This window comes from Mustela putorius, unplaced genomic scaffold (genome assembly GCF_011764305.1).
Source record: "Mustela putorius furo isolate JIRA1106 unplaced genomic scaffold, ASM1176430v1.1 tig00000275_pilon_pilon_pilon, whole genome shotgun sequence".
Lineage (NCBI taxonomy): Eukaryota > Metazoa > Chordata > Mammalia > Carnivora > Mustelidae > Mustela > Mustela putorius.
In genome coordinates this window covers 14488406-14502253 of record NW_025421341.1, presented here as the reverse complement: position 1 = coordinate 14502253, position 13848 = coordinate 14488406, and the positions used below count along the sequence as shown (strand labels likewise).

The 13848-nt window shown below is 36.0% G+C and overlaps 1 protein-coding gene across 24 annotated transcripts in view; it reads right to left on the bottom strand.

The window, feature by feature from the left end:
- Positions 1 to 13848, bottom strand: part of MAP2 (microtubule associated protein 2) — a 290837-nt gene that overhangs the window by 77381 nt on the left and 199608 nt on the right. The gene's annotated exons all lie outside the window — the stretch shown is intronic.

Genomic DNA, 13848 nt, shown 5'->3' with positions numbered 1-13848 from the left:
TGGTTAGCTATGGTCAAAAAACCATGCTTAATAATCCACTGCTAATATTAAGCAAATAGTTATTGTTCATACCTTTTTTTTTTTTTTTAACAGATCTTTTCTGGCTTATCTATTCCTTTACTATGTGACTTCAATTTACTTTAAACTAGTGTTTAGCATTTAAGGAGATCTATAACTTTCATTGACTTATGTTATTGACTGTACAGTAGAGTTGAAGAATCCTTCAGGATAGGGGAAACAGCAGTATGAAGACATTGGGTAGAAAAAGGTAAGAAAACAAATAGCTAAGGGGAAAGATGAATTAGGGAAGATCACTCCAAGTACTCTTAAAAACACAACTCTCCCCGAACCCTAGAGAAGGCATTGTCTAATGTAGTAGTCCTTTCCATTTCAAAGGTGTTCAATTCAAACCAGAGGTAGATATGTTTTCCTGGATACTGTATATTAAAAGAGAGTTTTGACTTAATTTTTTAGCAAATTTTCCTAAACCTTATCTACAGATTAAGAGTATATATAGATGTACTAAGATTTTCTCTTAGTATAAATCTTACATAGAGAAAGAATAAAAAATACAGTATTAGGCCCACATCCTGCCTTATAATGTTATTTCACAGGTAAGTCAAATCAGATCTGGACAAGTTGAATCACTGACATATATCAGGTAGTTATAAATTATAGTAAAGTTTGAATAAGTCACGGGATGGGTGTTCTCCACATGTTAAGTGAGTGGAAAATATTGCATAGCCTTGATTTCCATGCTGATGCCACTAGGTTTAGAGATATAGTCAAGAAAAGGTGTTTCATCACTCAGTTCTAGAAAACTGTTGCCAGCAAGGTAGACTCATGGTTGGCCTATTGTCTCCACATTGCCAATAATGACATAGGCAATGACTGTCTCTGAGGGAAACTAAGAACACTTTCCTGTTTTCAAAAACAGTAACAAGTAAAAAACTCCAAAGAAGCAACAAGATTGTGTTAAAATTAATCTACCTCCTGTTACTAAGCTCTGTTTAGAGACATCACAAATAAATTAAGTTACATAGAAAGTAAGTTTTCTTACCAGATTCCTAACAAGTATTTGTCTTTTTTTTTTTTTTAAACTTAATTTCAATGCTTTCTTCAGGTTCTAATTCTAGTTTTCTATTCATTCCAGGACAGCTGGATGAGTTAACTTGTTTAAACTAATTTGACTACAATACCAAACCTCCTCCCAGATTCCTTCCCATAAGGTTCTATTTATTGTTCCTAAGAACATATTCTAAAAGGATAGAGAAGTTTAGTACTTATTTATTTATTTTACTTACTTACTTAATTAATTTATATGATTTCATTTATTTCTTTGAGAGCAAGAGAGAGACAGAGAGAGTACAAAGTGAGGGAGAAAAAGCACGAGCATGGGGAGGTGCAGAGAGAGAAGCAGACTTCCCATTGAGTAAAGAGCCTGACTCATCCAAAGATGCGGGATCATGACCTGAGCCTAAGGCTGGTACTTAACCCACTAAGCCCTCCAGGTGCCCCAGAAGTTTAGCTTTTGAAACATTGATTGAAGGACTTGTGAATAAGCCAAGGAGCATCCTTACATCACTAACAATGTACAATGAACTGGATCCACAGAAGGGTTTCCTCATCTGTAAAGTGAGGACAACAATGTCCAGTTTATTGTTTGTTATAAAAGGTGAACAGAAAAATATAAAGGGCTCCGCACAGTCCCAGTCATGCTCAATAAATAGTAGTTGTTATCTTTGTTATTGTTATTAGAATGATACTACCAATCATACCAGAAATCATTATACATAAAATATTTTAAGTAGTTTTCTGGAATTATTACTATAGGAACCAGAGGCTGAAAACATGATGCGTACAACAATAGTTACTTGCAAATGTCTACAGGTATTATTTAGAACTGAAAGCATGTTCCAAGGCAGACATGGCAAATGTCTAAGATGCAGAAGCCCAATGGCAGGAGTGTACTCTCAGAATTCAGCACTCCATGTATATACCTGAAAACTCTACTCCATCCTTATAAGGATAATTCTGCAATATTCTAGAATGCAGTCTGCCATTGTCTTCCAGTCAAATATCAAAGGACCTCATCCAGGAGTGTGAGGATTATATTTTTTTCTGAACTGTCGTGGCACCTTCATAAGTCTAATGGATTGAAGAAATAACCTGGATTCCAATTGTGACTTTTGTATTCAAGATGCTGGCTTGGCATCCTTTTCTTTACATGCCTTGGTTTCCTTTCCCAAAATAGCTCAATTAAAATTTCCATATTTTTACACTGTCCAGTCTATTTTGCATGCTGAATGAATACCTGTAAGTAGGAAGTTTCTCCAAAAGAAGTATATGCCTTCTTAAGACCACTTTAAAAAAATTAATGGGTTTTCATTTTAGAACACTTCAAGATCTACAGAAATACTAAGCAGATACAGTACAAAGAGTTTCTATGCATCCTTGTACACAATTTCCTGTTACTAAAATCTTACCTCTGTATGGTACTTTAGTTATAATTATAAAATATTAATATATTATTATTAACTGAAGTCCCTTGTTTACTGGGATTTCCTTTTTAATTTTTGCAATTTCCTTTTTCTTTTGCTTTAGAATCCCATCCTGCAAACATTAACAATTCTTTTCACATCTCTTTAGTTTTCCCTTGGCTGTGGGAATTTCTCAGACTTTCCTTGTTTTTGATGACTTTGAAAAATATTGGTCATGTATAGATAGAATAATTCCTCTATTGAAATGCATCAGATGTAATTTCTTGATTAGTTTTGGGATGTGTTTTGGGGGGGGAAGACTGTCAATGCTTACATGTGCAAATAAGCTTGAGAAACGCTGAGTCATAGGGATGTGTATAACTTGATCTTTCAGAGGGCTTTTGATATGTTACTGGAATTTTGGAATCTCAGGGAGGGCCAGAGATGTCCAAAACATTCCAACCAATTGGCCATAGAAAACTTTTCCTGATGCCGTGTTTATTAACGTGTTCAAAAGGATTTGGGAAATGCTTAGGTTTGGATTTTAGCCTTTGTTTAATGCTGAGAGTATCCTAGCCACAGATCTTCAAAGTAAATAAAATTATATAAACACCTAAACTCCCAGTTTAAGTTGGCAGTTTTTCCCCCAGGGCTCTCTGGGAAAAAATCTGTCAGTGACAAAAATTCCTCACCTTGGACCTAAAAAAACAATGCCTGACTGAGGAAGAGTATCACTTGATTATCATCCACTTAAATGTTAAGTGTTAATATTAAATGTTAAATGTTAAAATGTTAAGATACTTTGTTTTCAAGACACCAAGCATTTAAATCCTAAACTCCTTAATGGTAAATGCTTTAGAGTTTTGTATTCTTTCTTTTCAATTAATCAATGAAAGGTGATATTTCCAAGAAAAAAAAAAAAAAAAAAGCTCATTTTGGAAAAAAAAAAAAAAGCTGGGTGGCCATGCTGCTTTAATTAATGTCAGTGGCACAAATACAGTGAATTAATTATCTAAAATGCATCATCTGACTTCCTGATACGACTATTCAGATAATACATGGTAAAATGCTCGCAGATTAATCAGACATCAATTTCTTATTTGTTGGGTATTAGAAATATACAAAGTCTAACCATCCTAAGTGACAACATTTGAGGAGATTTTAAGCTATAATCAGCATTGCTCTGACAAAACGACTTTGACAGAAAATGTGATTTGGAAAGATTTTTATCTGCTGTACTGAAAAGCTGCTGGAATCAAAGGAGACACTCTTCGGCCACACTCTCTTACAATCGCAATGTAGTATTATTAAAATACTACCCACTCATAGTAAATTTCACTTAAATCCCTAATCCATGTTTTGGGGTCATAGATAATCTCCACTCTTCACAATGGTATTACAATATAGTTACAGGAGATCACAGCATCTTTTAATTTCTTCCTCCTGATGTATTACTTTTATCTGATGCTCCCCCAAAACTGTGAATGTAGTATTAAAGAAGATAAGAAAGCTGAGATAAACTCCAATCCCCTCCAAATCTATAAAAGGAAAGTTGTAAGGTACCAGGAATTGTGATATTCCATTCCTCTCGTATAATGAGAAAGACTCTTCTCTTTCCATATAAAGATCACAGATCCTAACTGCCCCTAACAGCTGAACAGCTGTGGGGGGGGGGGGATCTACCACACAATCACCTGGTTTGATTATTAAACTGAAAAGCTGCCTGAATCCTTCCCCCTACCTCCCTTCCAAAAATGTAGTTTGAGAATGTGGGCAAGGGAATTATTAAGTTGAATAGAAATGTACTAAGTCCGAGACATTTATTTCCAATGGGAATCTTACCTGGTAGAGCTAAACGCAAATGCCAGTATTAATGGGGATACAGCAACCTGTAATATGGATTTTTAACAAAGAGATCCACGAGGTTCAAATTTCTCATTATATCAGTATGAGATACTCGCGTGACTTGATCATATCATTGCTCTTATACCGCATATTGCAAGGCCCCAGTATTCATCTCAATTAAGATACACAATACACAGTTGGAAAGAAAGCTGGGAGAAAATCTTGTGCCACCAAAATGTCAGTCATGGACTTGAGTGGTAAGCTTCAATCTTTGCTAACCTTCTTTTTAAAGATTTTATTTATTCATTTTATTTGAGAGAGAAAGAGTGTGGGCAGGGGGAGGAGCAGAGAGGGAGAAGAGAGAATCTCAAGCAGACTCAGTGCAGAGCACAGAGAGCATGTGGAACTTGATCCCCGAACCCAGAAATCACCACCCTAGCTGAAACCAGGAGTTTAACTGACAGAGCTACCCAGATGTCCCCTACCCTTTTTAATACAACCACTTCCTCTTGATATTTGAAAGTTCTCTAAGAACAGATTTATTTCTTCTTTCATCAAAATTCCACCTTTTAAAATTCTAGTTCTTAAAATCCTAGCATTTTCCCCTCAATAAACCTTAGGTCTATAATACTCTTTGGCAAAAGCACACATGTTTTCAACCCAGCTGTTGAACCACTGACCATGGCTACACTCCAATTCATTTCTTTAATGACTAATTATTTTTAAAAAATGTAAGATTCATGAGTATTTGGCAGTCTGTCATAGACTTTTGATTCTAAGGATAGGAGCCAAATGATATGACTTGGTATTGATTAGATTTCTAACCCATTGAAGACTCAATGTATATCACCTCATATTAAAACCAGAATGAAAACAGTCTTACTACAGATTAAGTTCCCAGTTGAAATGGTATATGGATTAATTCCTTATCTATTTACATAAAATTATTCAATTTTGTTTTGAGGTAGATGTGATGCATAGATGTTTAAGGCTGCTGAGTAAAATAACTACTTTTCCTCATACTGAGAAGGTTTTATTACCTTGAATCAGGAGCCCTATAAGTAGTCAAATCTCTTGGATAATTATAGCTAAGTAATCCCAAGAAAGAGAAGAGATATATAAGTGAAACACTGGAAGGAACAACAAAACAACAACAATAAAAAGAAACAGAAAAAAATTAAATAACTAACTTCATATAAGACATGTCTGTTTGGCAGAACAGTTCATGGTTTAGGGTAGATATATTCCAATCTTTAATTACTTAATAAATAGAAAAATTTATATCTCATATGATAATTAATATAGATTTTTACAGATACATTTTATAGCTTTTCGATGGGTGTATCAGGCAGCCCCACTATTATTTATCAGCTTTCTAGAATATTGATTGCAGTATCAATAATTAGATCTCTCCTACATTGAGATTCTATTGTATTTAAGTGTATCTGTTTTTCAAACTGTCCAGGCCTAAGACTGTAATGCTCTGTTTCAAAACTCTGGGATTTTACTTGAGTCTCTATCCAGATACTTACATGAATTCATATATATCTAAATATTTACTTTTCTTTTCCTGTGAAAAAAAATTTGGACTTGCCTACAGGCAAACCAAAAGTCTGCTTCTAATTCTGTAAAACCACTCTTGAAAACACACCCTTTTGTGATATGATTGTACCTAGCACAAGGGTATACACAATAAATTAATTTATATTATAATTTAGAATTAAGATATGTATTTTGCCAATTTTTTATATTTCTTAGTCAATCAAATAATCTATCACTTTCCACATCTTCCTTTAATTACTAGGAACTTTAATGCTTAGCTATAGTATTTACCCCCTTCTAAGACTTTGGTACTATGTTCTATTTCTTATTTTATATATAATTTAATTGTAAAACTTATCAGATCTTTTCTGAAATCAGGCAGAATACATGTTATAAATAAACAATAACTGGACCTATTACCTTCTGAAAATTTACTTTAAGGTATCACTTTTTAAAGAAATTATGTATTATAATTTAGTACACAGTAGCTCTCATGTTATCCCTCATGTATGTAAAATGAATAAAATACAAAATAAACTTAAATTTTCTTTACACAAAACATGTATAAGATCTTACTTAATATTCTAGATCTTTCAGATAACTACTAGGTCAATAAATTCTCATGAGAAATACGATTTCTTAGAAAAACTAACATTACTGGTTTTTAAAAAATTATATTTCTTTCTCTCTCTCCTTTTTAAAAAATATTTTATTTATTTATTTGGGAGAGAGAGAGAGAGACCGCACAAGTGGGCACAAGGGCAGAGAAAGAGGGAGAAACAGACTCCCCAGTGATTGAGGAGCCCCACACGGGGCCTGATCCCAGGACCCTGGCATCATGACCTGAGGGGAAGGCAGAGGCTTAACCAACTGAGCCACCCACTCGCCCCATAAAAATAGTATTTCTCTTTTATCTATCTTTCTTAGAATACTCTTTTAATTACCATTCAAGCAAATGTTGCTAATAAATGAATTGTAACTTTCAAATGACATGTGACTTATTATATTGGAGGTGGCGAAAAACCACACTTTTGTTGGTTCTGCCTAATGATTTAAAATGTGCACATTAAAACTAAAGCATTTAAAGACTAGTTTAAAAAGAGTCATTTTCATCTGGACTTCCACTTATCATTGGACTACTGGAATATTGGACTACTGGAATATTGTACATGCAAAAAAAATAGTTTGATTAAACTCTGAAAGTTCTTATACTTTCTGTTCTTTAGAGCAAGTAGCACATAGATATACTTATTCAAGTATATCAAACAAAAGTTCCTGAGCGCATATGCCCCGAGTGCTTGCAGATAGAAGAAAAGAAGGTACAACTGTCACATTTTTTCTACTATTTTAAGGGAAGAAATAAAAAGTAAGCAGAACCACCTAGAAGAAAATGTCCCTGACAGTTCTAATGTCTTCCTTTTTTTTTTTTTTTATTTATTTTTTTAAAGATTTTATTTATTTATTTGACAGGCAGAGATTACAAGTAGGCAGAGAGGCAGGCAGAGAGAGAGAGAGAGAGGAGGAAGCAGGATCCCCACTGAGCAGAGAGCCCGACGTGGGGCTCGATCCCAGGACCCTGGGATCATGACCTGAGCCGAAGGCAGAGGCTTTAACCCACTGAGCCACCCAGGCGCCCCTCTAATGTCTTCCTAAGCTATGGATGAATTTCTTTTCTCAGGGCTAAAGATGCAAAGCAGAGATACATTGTACTAAAAAAAGAAACCATTTTCTGATTTTCTACCTACTTAGTTGGAGGTTTTCATATTTCTCTTTCAAAGTCTCTTTCAAAGTCTGAAAAGGGCCATGCAAAAGTTAGATGCACAGGCTTAAGTGGGTAGGAGAAGAATCAATGAAACAAGATGGGATTGGGAGGGAGACAAACCATAAGTGACTCTTAATTTCACAAAACAAACTGAGGGTTGCTGGGGGGAGGGAGTTTGGGAGAAGGGGGTGGGATTATGGACATTGGGGAGGGTATGTGCTTTGGTGAGTGCTGTGAAGTGTGTAAACCTGGTGATTCACAGACCTGTACCCCTGGGGATAAAAATAAATGTTTATAAAAAATAAAAAATTAAAAAAACAAAAGTTAGATGCACACAACTAACACAGATAGTAATATATAAACCAGCCCAAATGCCACTTAGTCTTCAGATGGGTTCCAAATATTTGTTGAATGTTGAATGAATTAATCATCAATCCCCTACCTTGAGATAAACACATGGAAAAACATTCTGACCGTTATGGATGTTTGGCTAACACTAGCTCACTGGGTGAGAGGACAATGGTTTTGAATCTAATTTTCAGGCATGGTAGTTTTGGACTCAAGTTCTAACTCCATTGAAGGCCGTGTAAAAAATGATACCAAGTTCAAAGATTAACTAGACCTGAGCATGACCTAGTATACATAAGAAAGACCATGTGACATGTAGGTTTAGAAATATCTTTAAGATAAACTATTTTGTCTCATTTCAGAAAAAGTACTTAAATCACGAAACTGACACAGTATTCGGCAATCATCTACTCCAATGTACCTTAAAGTGTTTTCAGCCAATTACCTCTGCTATTGATCTAATAAATTAGAATTTCTGAAAATGGGGATTGGAAATTGGTTTAAGAAGTTCAACAGGTGATTCTGATACACTAAAGTTTGGAACCTCATGCTTCCAGGAAAGCCTGCTTCACAGGATTTCAGAAAAGAACAGGGAGTGATAGTATTACATACACAATCACCCTGTAGAATAACTGAAGTAGAAGGTTGAGACGATTTTTTTTTTTTTTTTTTTAGATTTTACCTATATATTTATTTGTTAGGGAGAGAGAGAGAGAAAGCAAGCACAAGCAGGGGAGCACAGGCAGAGGGAGAAGGGGGCTCTCCGCTGAGCAGGGATACAAATGCAGAAGTCCATCCAGTGTCCTGGGATCATGACCTGAGCTGAAGGCAGCCACTTAACCAGCTAAGCGACCCAGATGTCTCTGAGACAATTATCTTGATAGGTCACAATGTCATTCTCATAAATAGAGGCTAAAGCTTTCACTTCCTCAGTCTGGTACATTTATGAGGAGGCAATTGTGTCCAACCACAGGACTGACTGCTTTTAGTCAGCTTCCTGGTAATATGCCAGTTTGTTGTTGTGTCTAATCCTACTAGAGGGAGGCAGAAATTTCTCAGAAGAATGGTTAAAATTACCCATTGTTTGTGGTAAAATTCACTTTGTATTTTGAAAGCAGTAACTTGGCCTCAGTCAATCTACATCTTCAAACTGTCTTTAGAATATTTATTTTAGATACTCCTTGGCATTCAATAACGGTTTAAGACAAAAGCACATTTGCTGAAAATATCTCAAATCCGGTTATACATTTTTTTATCCATTAAATCATTTTAGAAATGGATGTAGGTTAATAAACATGTTATGAACATGTGATATTCTGAAGTAGCAAAGTTTTCAAGGAAGTAATTGAATGTTTTAACATTTAATTTAGATGCATGCTGAAAATGTCATTTAGCAGAGTAGGACTTTTTCTCTCAGGATTCCCATATGACCACAAACCACACTGTTTTTCTTTGGATTACAATATTAAAAAGATCACAAAGCACAGAAATAGTCACTGATTATAGTTATTACTAGGCAACATTAAATACTCTCAAAAATTGGCAAAAGGAGAAACAATGAAAACTTGGAAAATCTAAAGGAAAAATACACTCTGTGCCAGATAGGCATGTCTCCATTTTTATAATGCTCTTGGCACGGATAGTTCTAGAATGTTTTCTATGATATGTTCTGCCCTGTCATCATGTAATGTACCAATTCAATAAAAAGACTGGCATCGTAATTTTGTACTGCTACAAAAGAGTAAAACAACTAGTTATATAATACAATTAATAAATACTGTTTCCCTTTTCCATGTAGGCTTATTATGCTTTATACTATTACTATCCATATCAGTATAGCAAAACAGAAACTTGTTTTGACCCCGAGCAGTATTAGAAATTTATGTAGAATCTACATCTTTGCTTACAAATGCTGAATTCAAAGCTTAAATAGTTGTTGATTATTTAAGCTTTAACCTGACTATAACTCTCTATCCCTTCTCTTTGTTTTCCATGCAAATCTGAGGAAAAAGGTCTTGGTGGCACGAAAAAGGTCTAAGTTGAATTGCTGGGTCATAAGATACAAACGTAGTGATCCAAAGGGGCACGTGCACCCAAATGTTTATAGCAGCAATGTCCACAATAGCCAAACTATGGAAAGAACCTAGATGTCCATCAACAGATGAATGGATAAAGAAGGTGTGGTATATATACACAATGGAATACTATGCAGCCATCAAAAGAAATGAAATCTTGCCATTTGCGACAACATGGATGGAACTAGAGCGTATCATGCTTAGCAAAATAAGTCAAGCAGAGAAAGACAACTATCATATGATCTCCCTGATATGAGGAAGTGGTGATGCAACATGGGGGCTTAAGTGGGTAGAAGAAGAATCAATGAAACAAGATGGAATTGGGAGGGAGACAAACCATAAGAGACTCTTAATTTCACAAAACAAACTGAGGGTTGCTGGGGGGAGGGGGGTTGGGAGAAGGGGGTGGGATTATGGACATTGGGGAGGGTATGTGCTTTGGTGAGTGCTGTGAAGTGTGTAAACCTGGTGATTCACAGACCTGTACCCCTGGGGATAAAAATATATGTTTATAAAAAATAAAAAATTAAATAAAAAATTAAAAAAAAAAAAAGGTCTAAGTTGATAATCCAGATACTTGTTTGATGTCTTCTCTGTTCTTTTCAGACTTAACTATAAAATACCTATAGAGGATTCATTCATCATCACACACCATGTCTAATAAACTATTTGCATGAAGAGAGTTGATAGCTGCATTATTTCTTATGATATTGAACACTGTACAAAACCCAGCATTAGGTTATTGGTGGAATTACAAAACAGAAATAAAGCATAATCTCACATAACTTGGAAGTGCTCAATGAACTCTACCCATTATTTATTATTTATGCCTTTTAAGTAAACATTTTTAGCAATTGGATCCAGTGTGTGGTTTGTCCCATACTGAAAAACTGAGATGAGAGAGAGTAAATATTTCACCAAGTGAAACCCTGCTTGGGAAATCTGGAATGAAAGCCAAATCCACTAATATCCATATCATCGTTTGCTTCTTCACCAAGTGGTGAGACTAGTGGAACGGACTGGAACTAGAAAGTCCATCCAGGTAACACTAATCTCATAAGTCTTTTCCACTGATAACAATCTACCACACTGAACTGGTAAGATACTTTCTGTGACCATGGGGTACAACCTCTATTTCATAGTTCTACATTACTTCTGACCCATCTTTCACAGTATATAAAAGGGTTAATGCATACCTTGTATACATAATTGAAATAAATACTAATTAAAATGCTCTAAAGCTCTAGGTTTTACTGATGTTATTTAGCTAAGGAGCCGCACTTAGGTACCAAGATATGGTGGAGGAAATAATAGATTTCCAACCAGAAAATTAGGGTTGAATCCTGACTCTCCCAATTACTAGTTTCGTAAACTTAGGGCACGAAACCCAAATGTTAGTTTCAGATGCATGGAACAAACTACAAAGCATTGAACAAATACCTTTTGACCCTTACATCAATATTGAACAATACTGACCAATACATCAATCCTTATCTATACAGGGAGAAATTCAATCGTAAGAATTGCACTGAAGTTTTCTTTAAATAAGTATGAATTGAAGCATCAGAGAAATTGTAATTTGGATTTTGACAATTAATGATTTTGTCTTAAAATGTTTCCAGTTTAAAATCTGATTTTAGACATGTCAGACAAATCTCTTTTGGTTACCAATAACATGTGTCTATGGAATTACAGACATTCTCAAGGAAAAATTAGGTCTAAGTATTTCCTTGCACTACTCTGAAGTAAAGATCCTTTAGTTCTGGACATCTAAGAAGGCTCTGACTGGGTCATCAAGTGGCTACGATCTAAAAACAATGACCAGTCCTTGAGGCAAAGATGCTTCAGAGATTTCTTTAGAGAGCTATAACTTAGATAAACTTGAAGGCGGTGTTATCTATCACAAAATACTAGAATTGAAAACAAAAAACCACCAAACAAAAGCCCAAAAGCTGGAGAAGAAAATGGTCATCATGAAAAGAAAATAAATGAAGGATGGAGAATTGGAAATGAAGCAGGGAGAGAAGGATGTAGGCAAAAATTAATGACTTTATGGTTTTCCATGACAGGAATCTGCTTCTAGCTATTTAAGACAGAAGAAAGGATGAAAACCTGGAGAATTATAAACAAGATATCATCGATGCTGCTTCCCACTACTTTATCTCATCTATTCAATTCCTTCATATTCTGATGAACAATTCTCCTTCCACAAATGCAAGCCCTGTGAGATTTCTTCTAATATGGTTAGACTGAAGTCTTATTCCAAATACAGTAAGTATATGGGCTTACCATAGAACGTCATAGCATTTATCTATATTTCTATGAACCGAATGCACTCCTTAACAGTAGATGTATTTAAGCAAAAGCCAAACGTCCATCCTGTTATGACTATTATAGAATCAATTGTGGTTTTGACTGATGGAACAATGGCACATACAGCTGCTAAAATGCCTTTCAATTCTAAGATGACAAATCTTAATTCATCAAACAAGTAACTGAAAACCTACTCTAAAACATTAATGGAAAGGCTCTATGTAACAAGAAATAGGGAACAGTTGCATTGGGGATAGAAGAAAAATAGATAGCCCTTCTGCTAAAGGATCTCACAAACCAGCAATAAAAATACAGCGTGGTATATGCAGATAAGACAGGAAGTTGTATCCTGGAAAATCAAGATGTTGTCCAGAATCTCCCTTTGTTCCTGCCCCAGCTTCCAGGTATTCAGAGAGAGCTGCATTCTCACATTCCCCTAGGAGGGACCACTGGAAACAGGGTTTCTAGGACAAATTCCCTTTTTCTGGCTCCATGACATGTGGTCGGGGCTTTGAGGAATGTTCTGGGGGTGGAGAACCTCTTTCTTGTGGCTTTTGCCCCACTTTTATCCAACAGTGTTTCTGACCTAGAAGGGAACATCACTGTCCCATTTTATAAAGGGAAAATTGAAGTACCAAGGAGCTGGCCTTTGGACATGGTTCTTAACAGTTTCCATCTGAGCCACCTCTGGGTACCAGAGCTCCTGTCACCCTCTTATCATGTGCTGGCCTAAGATAGGATCAGAATGTGAGAACCTCCCCCAGTAAAACGTTTCACAAAGACCATCCCCCCAAAAAAAGGAAGCCGTAGAGGGACATAAACAGCTCCTTCCAGGAGGAAATAACACCTGAGCTGAGTTTGAAGGACAAGTAGGAGCAAGTCAAAGAAAGGAGGGAAATCTTTATAGGAAGAATGAGCACGGAGGATCACATCTCACAATTTTTTAAGACTTGGTGTAGGCATCATCTTGACATTCTGAAACTCCAGTTTGCACTTTGTGTTGAATGGTCCTCCCTATTCTGTCTGTCTTCTTCAGGAAGCTGTGAGCTCCTGGAGAGAGGGCTGTGTTTAATTCATTTCCGCACCTCCAGCACCTAGTACAGTGCGTGGCACAGAGTAGGCTCAGCAACAAAACAATGTTTACTAAACAGATAAATGAGGAACATGTGTAAAGCCCGCAATTGTTTACTATGTTCCAGAAGTGATGTGGGACATGGGGAAAAGAGCCTGACAGGAAGGCAATGGCGGAGCTGTCAAAGGAGACATGCTTAGCCTCTTTCTGAAAGGCCAAAAAACACCCATGAAAGATGGGAGACAAAGGAGTGACATAACCAAGCATATTTTGTAGAATGATTAATCCAACAGTGGTATTGGACATGAACTGGAAAGAGGCATGAGCGTCTCTTAGAAACGGTCCCTTTAGGAAAGGAGCCTGTAGGCCTCGACTATGCTGGTGTGACTGGGATTCAAATGAGAGGCTGGA